The sequence below is a fragment of the Hemitrygon akajei genome, unplaced genomic scaffold, assembly GCF_048418815.1.
Source record: "Hemitrygon akajei unplaced genomic scaffold, sHemAka1.3 Scf000188, whole genome shotgun sequence".
Classification (NCBI taxonomy): domain Eukaryota; kingdom Metazoa; phylum Chordata; class Chondrichthyes; order Myliobatiformes; family Dasyatidae; genus Hemitrygon; species Hemitrygon akajei.
Genome location: NW_027332074.1, coordinates 167152 through 182361, shown reverse-complemented (window position 1 = coordinate 182361; position 15210 = coordinate 167152). Strand labels below are relative to the sequence as shown.

The 15210-nt window shown below is 41.9% G+C and overlaps 1 protein-coding gene across 3 annotated transcripts in view; it reads left to right on the top strand.

Annotated features, from left to right (window-relative positions):
- Positions 1-413: 413 nt before the first annotated feature.
- LOC140724325 (NLR family member X1-like) overlaps positions 414-15210 on the top strand; it is a 36917-nt gene continuing 22120 nt past the window's right edge. For 2 of the 3 annotated variants that reach the window (XM_073038773.1, XM_073038772.1), the window contains exon 1: positions 414-504. The gene's annotated coding sequence lies outside the window, so the exon portion shown is untranslated. Of the gene's footprint in view, positions 558-15210 lie in introns of all 3 variants that reach the window. The other variant, XM_073038774.1, reaches the window with a different exon arrangement.

Below are 15210 nucleotides of genomic sequence, written 5' to 3'. Positions count from 1 at the left end.
CCTGTCCAGTGAGAGCAGAGGAATGTGAATAGAATAAAAGCGTTTATAAACATAGAAGTGATTTCTAATGAAATCTGCACAATTCCTTTTCAGATGGGAATTGTGTATCGGACCGCGATGGGAATTGAACCCATACTCTGAGAATCGGGAGGTGGAGCGATGACGACGGGGAAGATACAGAGGAAAAAATTAAAAATGTAGCTGGTGTAAATATGAAATAACGTGTAAACTGCGGCAGGTAGGTCGGGCAGAGTGTGAGGGGCGAGGAGCAGAGACACCGGTTCAGGTGGGAAACCCTCCACCAGTCACGTGATCTCTTTTCTCTCTCCCATTTCAAACGCAGATCTGCAGCATCTCAGGTTTTCGCTTCCGAGGCCCCGCCCCCGCTCTCACAGTCTCCGGATGGGCGGTGGCTTTCTTTCCGTTCACTGCTGAAGCGGGTCGTCGGCGGGGAGCAGGTGGACCGATCACTGTCTGCGGGACAAATTGATCAAGTTCTCATAGGTCAGTGTTGAGGCCGGTCACTAGGGGTAAACGCGACCGACATTTTTCCATCGGTGAGTACTGAAGCCGATCCCGTGAGAGGGGAGCCTGATGTTGGGCAGAGAGTCCCGTTAACTTTCTCAAACTGGCGGCCTCGTCCCGCTTCCTGGACACAGCCAGTCGTGGTCGTTCCAGGTTATGGGACCTTCTCACCGAATCGCCTGAAAAGAGCATCCGCTTAGCCCCTGGTGTTCTGGTCCCAGGAGCGGGATGAGGTGGTGATGCCGAGACTGAACCCATCCATTAAGATGTTCCTAGTGAACTTTACCTCCATCACCCGGCCCTTTATAGGATCCAAACTTCACCTGGATCGACGCCTGGGGTCGATAATAGTTTTACTTATTTGCAGCACAATGTGAGCGGCCGTTCGGTCCGTTGTGTTCTTGCAGACTCGAGGGTTAAACAGAGTAATCGCGCCCTCGGGAGACTCTTCCACGTGTATGAGTAGTTCCATCTTTCCCCGTTCAGACAGGACAGTGAGCTCCAGATCTCTCACGTCCTCTCGGGGGACTAGGAAGTTAAATTCCATCTTCTTTCCATTGCTACGACTTGCCGAAATGCTGACAGCGTTTCCCGATATCTGGCCCTATTAATGCGAGAATTAATTTATCTCATTAATCATTTAATTTAATCTATTAATTCATTTATCTGGGTTTCTCGGAAATGTGTACACTCCCTCCGGAATTTCCAAAGGCGCAACCCAGGCTGTCTAATATTCCCACACGATTGAAATGGGGAATCTTTATTTTGTTTTCCATGTACAGAGGTTGAGTGAAAATCGTGTCTCCGGTATTCTCCACACAGATCAGTACATTACAGCAGTACATTGAGGAAAAACAAATCATTCTGCTTACAGAGAAAGTGCAGTGCAGGTAGATATGTGGTGCAAGGTCACATCGATTTAGACTGTGAGGTCAGGAGTCCACTCATCACACTTTTCGCTTATAACAGCAGAATGGACACCGTCTTGAGCCCGGTGGCATGTTTCTGTTTTATTTTATCTTCAACCCGATGGGAGGGTAAGAAGTGAGAATGTTCAGGGTTGTGGGGATCTTTCATTATGTTGTTTGCGTTACTGAGTCAGTGGGAAGTGTAGACAGAGTCCATGGAGGGGAGGTTGGTTTCTATGATGTGCTCAGCTGTGTCCACAGTTCTCCGCTATTTCATTCAGTTAAAGGAAGAGCAGTAGCCGTATGAAGATGTGAAGTAATGGGATGGGGTACTTTCTGCGGAGCATTGATAAAGTGTGTAGAGTAGAAAAGGACATATACCAAAGTTCTTATTGTTTGTTCTAGCTTTGTTATATTTGAATCTGTTATCTAGTAGTGTGTACTATTATTTCAATATGTTTATTGCTAGAGTACCATCAGAGAAGGCACTTGATTCTTTCTCCCATTTGGTCAATCTGCTCATCCCTTGCACATCTTTTTTTCAACTTCGGTCCAGTCTGTATCTCACCACCTCAATGATATATATCAACTATCTTGTTCCTTCTCTGTCCGGCCTGTATCCCACCACCTCAATGATATCTATCAACCATCTTGTTCAACCTCTGTCCAGTCTGTATCCCACCACCTCAATGATATCTATCAACCTTCTTGTTCAAACCTCTACCCAGCCTATATCCCATTGCCGTAATGATATATTTCAGTAATCTCTCTTTCAAATTTTGTCTTCATTGAGAAGTTCTGTTTTGCAACTTTTCCAGGATTTTTTTTTTCTTTTAACTAGAAATACCAGCGATTTAATTGGACAAGCAGCCATTACAATTTTAGTTTCCCCGTTACATAATGGCTGCAGTGTTAATCTTTGTCATAATATTTGATGTTGAGTTTGTTATTTCCTTTTTCGGTTAAATTCGGAGAGACATTTCCTCCGTTTCCAGGGTAACTGCTCGCCAGAGCTGCAAGAGGTGTCGCACATTTTTATCGCTCTGTGGTCACCGCCTCTCAGCGTAGAGACAGTGGCCTCGGAGCAAATGTAACAGAGTGATAGTGGGAGGAAAGGATGCTGTGAGCATTGACTGTGTGGGATGTACTACACCAGGGTCAGAATGAACTCAGAACTAACAAATTGGTAGAGGTGGGGTAGAATTTACAGTTCAGGGTGGCAATCAGTTACTATCTGTGCATTAAAATTAAGAGGGAGAACATACCACAGTTGCAGGAAATTTAAAGTAAGTCGGAGAAAATACTGGAAACGCTCAGCAGATCGGCAGCATCTTGGACAGTCTCAGTTCTGGAACTGGGTCTTCCACCATTTGTCCTTTCAGAGATGTAGTCTGATGTACTGAGTTCACAACATTTACTACTTTATAATTTTACATTTTGTTCCTGCTACGCTGCAGGAAACATGGCAGTAGCTCTGCTGGGGAAGATCCCACACAGCGATGACATAGAGATCAAATGTGCTCGGTTTAGCTGCTGGGGTCAGGCTGAAGTGTATCCGTATCCTCTATACAGACCGGGGAACCAGCCTGAGCACTGGCCCCGGCAGAGGGTCATTAGGTTCCAGTTCCACTTTAGCTTGTGAATCTGAAACGGAAAGAACACCACGGCAAATTGCCGGCACCAAAGCGTCTTTCTATGGGTAATAATATTGGGCTGGTGGCTCTGAGGATATGGAACTGGCAGTTTACGGGATTCAGTCCAGGTTGGTAATTCTACAGCTGGGATCAGAATTTTCTCAGTCTGCAGTGAAGCTGAAGTTTCGGGCGGTTGGGCGTTGGTTATGGGGAAATCACCGTCTACACTGTCCAATAGGACATCATATCTGTCAGGTATTTTGGAGATTATATAAGAGTTAGCTAGGGATTTCGGTGAAGTTGGGCAGTGATGTTGTTCAACTGAACTTTGGTAAATTCTGTAACAAGATCCCACATGGTAGCTGATCGGGAAGTTTCGGTCACGTGGGATTCACGGGGAGCTGGCGAGGTGGATTCACACCGGGCTCGACAATAAGAAGCAGGGGGAGATGATTGAAGATGGTTTTAGCGAATGGAAGCCTGTGACGAGTGGGATGTGTGTGTCAGTGTCGAGACCTCTGTAGTTCACTATTCATGCCATTGATTTGTATAGGGATGTATAAGGCACGATGAGCAAGTTTGAATTGAATTGAATTAAATTGAATTGATTTCTTACATCCTTCACAAATATGAGGAGTAAAAATATTTACGTTACGTCTCAGTCTAAATGTGCAATATGCAAACAAAGTAATTTGAAATAATTTATAATAAACTGAACAGTCCATATGTTATAAAGTACACTTAAATCAGCGTGTTAAATAGTCTGATGGCCTGGTGGAAGAAACTGTCCCGGAGCCTGTTGGTCCTGGCTTTTATGCTACGGTACAGTTTCTCGAATGGTAGCAGCTGGAATAGAGTGTTGCTCGGGTGACTGTGGTCCACAATGATCCTCCGAGCCCTTTTTACATACATATCCTTGTAAATGTCCTGAATAATGGGAAGTTCACAACTGCAGATGTACTGGGCTGTTCGCATCACTCTCTGCAGAGTTCTTCGATTAAGGGAAGTGCAGTTCCCCTACCAGGCAGTGATGCAGCCAGTCAGGATGCTTCATTTGTGCCCCTGTAGAAGGTTCTTAGGATTTGGGGGCCGATACCGAACTTCCTCAACCGTATGAGGTGAAAGAGGCGCTTTTGTAATAATCAAAACACAATACTTAAAGTATGGTCGTTTAAAAACATTGATCGTATGTCCATAAAGTGACGTCAGGCACAGGAGAGTCTGGACATACGGAGACTGATATTGATTGTATGTCCATAAAGTGACGTCAGGTACAGGAGTGTCTGGACATACGGAGACTGATATTGATTGTATGTCCATAAAGTGACGTCAGGCACAGGAGAGTCTGGACATACGGAGACTGATATTGAATGTATGTCCATAAAGTGACGTTAGGCACAGGAGTGTCTGGACACGTGACATTGATTGAACCTAATTGTCCTGCCATGGATGTTACAGATCCACAATTCATTTAAGGTAGCACCAGAGTCGTAAAGAGAGTTTTGGGCATATTGACCTTTATAACGCAGGCTATTAAGACCAGGGTCTGGGATATTAATTCCAGAGTTGTAAAAGACACCGTGATTCCAAATGTGCAGAATTGTGTGCAGTCCTGTTCAGCTACTGGGAGGAAAGATATCGATAAGCGTGAAAGCGTGCCGGGAAAATTACACGGACATTGCTGGTGTTTCAGGAAATAATTATAGCGATAGGATAAACAGGTTAGAACTTGATTACCTGGAATAGAGGGGAATGAGGGTATATCCCAGCAGGTTTCCAACTTTTCAATGCCATTTAACAGTGTTAAATGAAGGGTCCATGAACCCAGGTTGTGAAGCCCTGCTAGAGATGTAGAAATCAATGATGGTATAAATAGGGTGAACGCAAGTGGGCATTTTCCCCTCAGGTTGGTTAAGATAAATGATTTAGGGCAAGAAGTGACATATTTATGGGGAATCTGAGGGGGAACTAATTCACTCGGAGGGTGGTGCAAATGCGGAACCAGTTCCCAGCAGAAGTAAGAGATGAAGGTTTGATTGTGGTATTTCAGAGATGTGTGGGGAGGTACATGGATGAGGGAGGTATAGAGGGTTATGGTCTGGGTGCAGGGGGATGGGACCACACCGAACATGGCACGGACTGGATGGGCTAACAGTCCTGTGTCTGTGCTCTAAGGGCTCTGTGAATCTACATTGACACTTCTACACATAATCGACATTTATTGCAGACGGGTTGTATCCAACAATGTGTTTTTATTTTGGACCAGCGTCTGCACTGCTGAGAGTTCTGTAGAGCCGGAACTACCATGAGATTTACTAAATGCACATCGAAAGGTTAAAAACAACCACTAGAATTTGTCTGCTAACTATTGAAGACTTTAATTGATTGGCTAATAATTAGAGAGATTGTTAAGATTGACGGCTTCAAGACTTCGGATCTCTCTGAAATTAATAATACTTTTAGAGAATTTTATTCAAGGCTTTATAGTTCTGATTCCTTTTCGGATGACACAGAAATGCATAGATTCTTTAGTAAAATTGATATTCCAGTACTTTCTGATCCAACCTTGTCCCAACTTGATCAACCCATTTCATGTGCCGAAATTGCCGAAGCTATTGCGGCTCTTCACTCTGGCATAAAACTCCAGGAACAGACGGCTTTCCTTGTGAATTTTATAAAACCTTTTCTCATACTTATACCTCAATTATCCGCTGTTTTTTCTGAATCTTTTATATTAGGTAAACTTCCGCAATCCTTTTATCAAGCAACTATTTCGCTTACTTTGACGAAAGGTAAAAATCCTGCTGAATGTTCCTCCTATAGACCAATCTCCTTACTTAATGTAGATGCTAAAATTCTGTCTAAAATTTTAGCCTGCAGGCTTGAAAATATTTTACCGTTCATTATACGAGAGGATCAGACTGAATTTATTAAAAACCGCTATTTCTATTTTAACTTTCGGCGTTTATTAAATGTGATGTATTCCCCCTCTAACAAGGTCTCAGAATGTATATCATCTTTAGACTCAGAGAAAGCCTTCGATAGAGTGGAATAGAATTATCTATTCAAGACCTTAGAAAAATTTAAATTTGGACCTAATTTTATTCGTTGGGTTAAACTATTATATCTCTCACCTACAGCTCAGGTTCTTACTAATTCTCAGCTCTCTAAACATTTAACCTATATCGAGGTAATAGACAAAGTTGCCCCCTTAGTCCTCTGTTGTTTGCTTTGGCTCTAGAACCTCTAGCCATAACACTCCGTAATTCCAAGGATATTACAGGTATCACCCGAGGATAAGAGAATTCATAAAATTTCTTTATATGCAGACGATATTTTACTTTTTATTTTTAATGTGAATGTCTCCTTAGCTTCCACTCATTCTTTATTCTCTCAATTTAGTCGATTCTCAGGTTCTCAATTCTCAATTGAATTTATATCAAAGCGAATTATTTCCTTTAAATATCCGGATACCAATAAACATTAATCTTCCGTTTAAAATTCTGACTGATCAGTTTACTTATCTTGGAATAGCTATTACTAAAAATTTTAAACATTTGTATAAAGCTAATTTTATTCCACTACTGAGTTACCTTAAAAGGCTATTTAGTAAATGTTCTCCTCTTTTTTTTTATCCTTGTTAGGCCGTTTTAATTCTATTAAAGTGAATGTGTTACCTAAATTCTTATATCTTTTCCAAGAATTGCCTATTTTTATTCCGAAGATTTTTTTCGACTCTTTGGACTCAATTCTCTCTTCTTACATATGGAATAATAAACAACCCCGGATGAACAAAATCTTTCTTCAAACGAAAAATAAAGATGGTAGTCTAGCTTTACCTAATTTCAGATTCTATTACTGGGCAACTAATATAAGGAATATCACATTCTGGTCATATTATATCAATAGGGATGTCTGCCCACGATGGACTTTACTAGAAGCTCAATCGGTTAAAAATGCCTCATTTATTTCTCTTCTTGGATCTTCTCTTCCTTTACCCTTCGGTAAAATTACTGATAATACAGTTCTTAAACGTACTTTGAGAATCTGTTCGCAATTTAAGAAGTTTTTTGGTTTGTCTCACTTGTCCCTTTCTAGTCCCATTCTTTGTAATTATTTTTTTCTACCCTCTACTGCTGATAACGTTTTTATAGAATGGAATAGATTGGGTATTTGACAATTTTTGGATATATTTGTTGATGGGAACTTAGCGTCATTTGAACAGTTGTCCATCAAATTTGGTTTACCCCAAACTCATTTTTATGGTTACCTTCTAATTAGAAATTTTCTGCGTTCTCAATTGGCTACCTTCCCTTCAAGTTCAGATAAGGATCTCTTAGATGATGTTTTAAATTTGAAACCTTTTTTTGATGGATCAATCTCTATTATATATAATAAACTGCTTATCTTTAAGCAGCTTTCTTTACATAATATTAGACAAGCTTGGGAGCATGATCTGCATATACAAATCTCTGATGAAGATTGGAAAGCCATTTTGAAATTAGTGAATAAGTCATCTTTTTGCGCTCGCCATTCTTTGGTACAATTTAAAGTGGTACATAGAGCCTATTAATCTAAAGGGAAATTATCCCGTTTTTATTCTGATATTTCTCCAACTTGTGATAAATGTAATTCAGCCAATGCTTCATTAATTCATATGTTTCGGTTACGTCCCAGTTTAGAAAGATTTTGGAAAGATGTATATTCTATTTTTTTTCTCAACTTTTAAACACTAACTTTGAACCTAATCCTCTTACTGCTCTCTTTGTTATCCTCGGAACTCAAGACATAACTTTAACTCCCTCAGACTTGTATGTTCTAGCTTTTATCTGACTTATAGCGAGAAGACGGATTTTGCTTAAATGGAAAGAAGCAGTCTCTCCTACTCATATGCAGTAGTTAGAAGACATTATAACTCATCTTAGTTTGGAGAAGATTCGGTGTTCTATTTCTAATTCAGTACAGGACTTTTATACGACATGGGGTCCTTTTATGAATCACTACTCTAACTTGTGAAAGTTTTTTTTCTACATAGATGTTATTAATTATGTTATTCTTTGTTAACTTAGCGACACTTTAAATTTTAAAATATTTTTTCCTTGTTCTTACTCATTGGCTTTCTTGATAGGGGCTGGATTTTATATATATTAGTATTAGTAATATTAGTATTAGTAATCATTACCGGAGTACTATATACACATATGTCACTCAGTCCTATACAGTTCAATTTTTCTATTGTCTGTATTCTGTTAGTAATTTTTTTAGTATATATACTCTGTATTTGTTATATATTCTTGTATACCTTAATAAACATATTGAAAAAGAAAAACAACCGCTGGAATTTTAGTATCCCCATTACAAAATGGCTGAATGTTCAGTTCATTTTTGTCACAATGAAACCGAGAACGTGTCACACTGAGTTTGTTATTTCCCCGCTCGTTATATTTGCGAGTCACTTCCTCCGTCAGCAGGGAAACAGCTCACCAGAGTTGCAGAGAGTGTTGAGCATGTTTATCGCTCTCTGGTTGCTGACTCAGTGGAGAGAGAGTGGCCTCAGATACGAGGATGCTCTGAGCATTTCCTGTCCGGGATGTATGTTGTCTGTGTTGGAATGAAGAAACAACTAATGATTGTAGGGATTGCATTTATGCGATTCTGTTCAGTGTGTCAAACATCTTGTAGTCAATCAGTGTTTTGTGCATCGAAAGAACAAATAAAATCTCCTGTACTTCATTTCCAGTGCTATATTTTCAATTTTGTATTCTGAACATTTTTTTCGTGTTACACGACGGGGAAAGTGCCGGCTCATTGGCCTGGGCTACTTTGCACTCAACAACAAAATAATGAGCAAGTGTGCTCAATGCAACTGTGGAGGCAAGTGGAAATGTATCAGCACCCTCTTCGTGACCCAATGCCCATGTTTCCCGTCGGATCCCCGTCCAGACAAAGGATCATCGGGCTCCAGTTCTGTCATGGGTTGGTGTGGGAGTGTAAGTTTTTGAACTGGGATTAGCTGAGACACTGCCGCATATTACCGGCAGCAAAGAGCCCTGGGAGAGTTGGTGCTTGAGATACAATCTTGGGATGGGGGCTCCAGGAATATGGAACTGGCAGTGTTTGGGCTTCGGTCTACGTTGGTGCATTTACAGATGCGTCTGGATGTTCCTCCTTCCGTAATTAAGCAGACGTCTCCGGTGGTTGGATATTGGAAGCGGCAATCTCTCAGTGTGAGATGTGGGAACACCCAGTGTGAGATGTGGGAACAACCAGTGTGAGATGTGGGAACACCCAGTGTGAGATGTGGAAAAGATGTGCAAAACTCTCGGTGAGGTTTGTGACCGCGTGAGGTTGAACCCTGGGAGACCTCACATGTTTTGATCCAGATAAAATGAATCCGGGGGTCAATTTGCCCAGGTTTAAGAGGCGGTGAGTTAATATTTCAGTTCTCTGTCCATATAACCATATAACAACTACAGCACGGAAACAGGCCATCCGGGCCCTTCTAGTCCGTGCCGAACGCTTACTCTCACCTACTCCCACTGACCCGCACTCAGCCCATAACCCTCCATTCATTTCTAATCCAAATACCTATCCAATTTTACTTTAAATGACAATACCGAACCTGCCTCTACCACTTCTACTGGAAGCTCGTTCCACAGAGCTACCACTCCCTGAGTAAAGACATTCCCCCTCGTGTTACCCCTAAACATTTCCCGCCTATCTCTCAACTCATGTCCTCTTGTTTGAATCTCCCCTACTCTCAAAGGAAAAAGCCTATCCACATCAACTCTATCTATACCTCTCATAATTTTAAATACCTCTATCAAACCCCCCTCCACCTTCTATGCTCCAAAGAATGAAGGCCTAACTTGTTCAACCTTTCCCTGTAACTTAGGTGCTAAAACTCAGGTAACATTCTAGTGAATCTTCTCTGTAGTCTCTCTATTTTGTTGACATCATTTTTATAATTTGGTGACCAAAACTGTACACAATACTCTAAATTCGGCCTTACCAATGCCTTGTACAATTTTAATATTACATCCCAACCCCTATACTCAATGCTCTGATTTATAAAGGCTAGCATACCAAAAGCTTTCTTCACCACCCTATCCACATGAGATTCCACTTTCAGGGAACTATGCACCATTATTCCTAGATCACTCTGTTCTACTCCATGTTTCAATGCCCAACCATTTCCATGTATGTCCTATTTGGATTATTCATACCAAAATGTAGCACCTCACACTTATCAGCATTAAACTCCATTTGCCTTCGCTCAGCCCACTCTTCTAACTGGCCTAAATCTTTCTGCAAGCTTTGAAAACCTACTTCATTATCCACAACGCCACCTAACTTAGTATCATATGTATACTTACTAATCCAATTTACCACCCCATCATCCAGATCATTAATGTATATGACAAACAACGTTGGACCCAGTACAGATCCCTGAGGCACACCACTTGTCACTGGCCTCCAACCTGACAAACAGTTATCCACCACTACTCTCTGGCATCTCCCATCCAGCCACTGTTGAATCCATTTTACTATTTCAATATTAATACCTAACGATTGAACCTTCCGAACTAACCTTCCGTGCGGAACCTTGTCAAAGGACTTACTGAAATCCATTTAGACAACATCCACTGCTTTACCCTCGTCACCTTCCCTCGTAACCTCTTCAAATAGTTCAATAAGATTTGTCAAACATGACCTTCAACGCACAGATCCAAGCTGACTGTTCCTAATAAGACCCTATCGATCCAGATAATTTTATATATACCATCTCTAAGAATATTTTCCATTCATTTACCCACCACTGATGTCAAACTGACAGGCCTATAATTGCTAGGTTTACTCTTAGAACCCTTTTTAAACAATGGAACCACATGAGCAATACGCCAATCCTCCGGCACCATCCCCGTTTCTAATGACATTTGGAATATTTCTGTCAGAGCTCCTGCTATTTCTACACTAACTTCTCTCAAGGTCCTAGGGAATATTCTGTCAGGACCCGGAGATTTATCCAGTTTTATAATCTTAAAAGCGCCAGTACTTCCTCCTCTTTAATCGTCATCGTTTCCATAACTTCCCTACTTGTTTCCCTTACCTTGCAGAATTTAATATCCTTCTCCTTAGTGAATACCAAAGAAAATAAATTGTTCAAAATATCCCCCATCTAATTCGGCTCCACACATAGCTGTCCACTTTGATTCTCTAAGGGACCAATTTTATCCCTCACTATCCTTTTGGTATTAATATAACAGTAGAAATCCTTCGGATTTATTTTCACCTTACTTGCCAAAGCAACCTCGTATCTTCTTTTAGCTTTTCTAATTTCTTTTTTAAGATTCTTCTTAAATTCTTTATATCCCTCCAGCAGCTCATTTTCTATATTTTCTATGCCTATATTTATTTTAGATCTCTCTCTTTTTCCTAATCAAGTTTCCAATATCCCTTGAAAACCATGGCTTTCTCAAACTTTTAACCTTTCCTTTCAATCTAACAGGAACATAAAGTTTCTGTACCCTCAAAATTTCACCTGTAAATGACCTCCATGTCTCTATTACATCCTTCCCATAAAACAAATTGTCCCAATCCACTCCTTCTAAATCCTTTCGCATCGCCTCAAAGTTAGCCTTTCTCCAATCAAAACTCTCAACCCTGGGTTCAGTTCTATACTTCTCCAAAATTATATTGAAACTAATGGCATTGTGATCACTGGACCCAATTGTGCTCCTCAACACATATCTCCGTCACGTGACCTATTTCATCCCCAAACGGAAGATCAAACAGTGCCTCTTCTGTAGTTGGTACCTCTATGTATTGCTGCAAAAAACTATCCTGCACGCATTTTACAAACTCCAAACCATCCTTCCTTTTTACAGTATGGGCTTCCCAGTCTATGTGTGGAAAATTAAAATCTCCCACAATCACAACCCTGTGCTTACTACAAATATCTGTTATCTCCTTGCAAATTTGCTCCTCCAATTCGCGCTCCTATTAGGTGGTCTATAATACATAAGTGTTACTACACCTTCCCTATTCCTCAATTCCACCCAAATAGGCTCCCTAGACGAGCCCTGTATTCTACTCCTGCCAGAGCTCCGCAGTAATATTTTCTCTGACAAGCAATGCAACACGGACCCCTCTTGTCTCTCCGATTCTATCATACCTGAGGCAACAAAAACCAGGAATATTTAGTTGCCAAACTTACCCCTCCTGCAACCATGTTTCACTAACAGCTACAACAGCATTTTTACTCGTATCAATCCATGCTCTAAGCTCATCCACCTTTCTTACAATGCTCCTGGCATTAGAATAAATGGATTTAAGAAAATCTCCACTTCTTCCTCTCTGTTTATCTCTAATAGTACAAAGAACTTTGCTGTCTTCTTTTTCTTCCTTCTCTCATACATCTGTTGAAACACCCTGTTTTCCCTCCCCCCTTGTACCTAGTTTAAATCCACTGGAGCCTCTCTAGCAAACCTACCTGCAAGAATATTTGTCCCTCTCCAGCTCAGATGTAAACCATCCCGCTGGAACAGGTTCCACCTTCCCTGGAAAACAGCCCAATTATCTACAAATCTGAAGCCCTGCGTCCTGCACCATGTCTTCAGCCACGTGTTGATCTGCACTATCTTACTATTTCTAAACCCACCTGAACGTGGCACTGGTAGCAATCCTGAGATCGCCATCCTTGAGGTCCTGTCCTTTAACCTGGCACCTAGCTCCCTAAACTCACCTTTCAGGACCTCCTCACTCTTCCTACCCACGTCATTCGTCCCTACATAGACCACGACATCCAGCTGCTCACCCTTCCTCTTGAGAATACTGAGAACTCGATTAGAGATATCTCGGACCCTGGCACCAGGGAGGCAACAGACCATTTGGGTTTCTCGATCTCTTCCACAGAACCTCCTACCTGTCGCCCTAACTATTGAATCCCCTATCACTACTGCTCTCCTCTTTTCCCTCCTTCCTTTCTGAGCTGAGGGTTTAGTCTCGGTGCCAGAGACGCGACAACTGCAACCTGTCCCTGGTAGGTCGGCCCCAACAGTATACAAAACGGTATAATTATTGTTGATGGGAACGGCCACAGGGGTGCTCTGCTCTTCCTGCCTATTCCTCTTCGCTCTCCTGACAGTCACCCAGCCACCCTGATTTCTAGGGGTGACTATCTCCCTGAAACTCCTGTTTATTTCTGCCTCTGCCTCCTGAATGATCCGGAGTTCATCCAGCTCCAGCTCCAGTTCCCTAACACATTTTGTCAGGAGCTGCAACTGGATGCACCTTTTGCAGATGTAGTCATCAGGGGAAACAGTGCTCGCCTTGACTTCCCTCATACTGAAAACGGAGCACTCAACTGCCCTAACTGCTTCCTCTATTACCTACTCCTAAGCTAATTAGATTAATTTAAGGGAGCTTACCCGGCCTTACCACACCTGGAGTGAAGCTCGTACTCAGCCTCTGCTCGCTTTTTAAATTCCCCCGCTGATCTCAAAGGCCTACTTTCACGCGCTTACGCAGTCGTGCTCCGTTCAAACCTCGCCTCTGCCTGTTCTCACTGAAGCCTGATTGAGCCAAAGCCGACACACTCTGCCTCAGTCCACTCCGACGATGGCTGCTGTATATGGTGGTCAGTTTTTTAAACCTTTGGCGCGCTACGTCAAGCGCCTGCGAAGTCTAGCCTCTTTGCCCCGATCAGTTAAAAAAAAACAGCTTCTCTCCGATCTTCTTTTACCTTTTCCCTCTTCGCCTCTTGCTTCGATTTAAAATGCTTCAGATATTTGATTCTGAAGTTCCTTTGGAAGCAAAGCAGAGAACGAGTTCCCATTCCATCCTTCGCAGTAAGAGGCTGTGATTAAAGAAGCTGTTTTGTATTTGCACCAGTAGAAATAGACCGGGGTTTCAGAATTCAATTCACATTTGGAAATCCCCCCTCACTGTCACCTGTCTATCTGCCAGTGAGAGTCAAACAGAAACTCAAGATACTGAAGATAGAACAGAACATGGAACAGTACATCTCGGGAACAGGCCCTGCGGCCACAATGGTGTGCCAAACCAGCTGAAAAGTAAATCAAACACCCCCCCAGCAAAAAAATTATCCGTCCTTCTTACACAGTGTCCATATCCTCTCAATATTCCTCACACCTTTGTGCCTATCTAAACGTGTCTTCAAAGACTCCGATGTATTGTCTTCCACCACCATAACAGACAGCTCATTCCAGGCATTCACCACTTACTCCCTGAGTAAAACAATTTACCCTCACATTTCCTTTGCAACTACTCCTTCACACCTTCATTGCATGTCCTCTGGTATTGGACATTTCTAACCAGTGAAAAGATACTCACTGTCTACTCTGTTTGTCATAATCTTAGAACCCTCTATCAGATCTTCCTACAGTAACCACCGCTCTAAAGACAACAAGCCATGACAGTCCACTGCGATTTTGATGAAAGGTTAGGAAAGAGAATCGCTAACTTTGCTCCTCTCCCTAAGACAGTTCCTGCTGAGCGTTTTTGTAATTCCCGTTTCTCTTTATTACATTCACACTGGAACATTTTGAATCTCCTGGAAATGGAACGGCGCACCAGCGCTCGTTTTGGGATAGTTAGTAGAAGAGTGAAAAACAACACAGCTTTTACCAGTAAATTACCCTGGGACCAATTTGCCTGTTATTCCTGGAAAAAATGTTCAGTGCAGTTGTTGCCAACAAGGTTCACAAGAGTAATCTGATGAATGATAAGCTTTATGCATGAGGAACATGATGATGGCCTTGGGCCTGTGTTCAGTGGAGGTCAGAGGGATGGTGGTTTGGGGGGGTGGTGGTGGTGGGGCGGTTGATTCACCAACTGAATAACGACAGGCCTGGATATAATGGGAATGCCGAGGGTGCGTCGATCAGACAGAGAGTCTGGGATCTGAGAATGCAGCCTCAGAATAAAGAAACTTCACTTTAAAACTGAGATAAGAGAAATTTTTAGCCAAAGGTTGGGTGATATGTGGAATCTGTTACCACAAAGGGTGGTGGAGGTTATCGTTGAGTACATTCATGCTCTGTATTGCTAAGTAGGTTGAGTATTATAGCAGGGAAAGAAGAATACGGTGGTGTGAAAAAAAACCTCCAGTATTTATTATA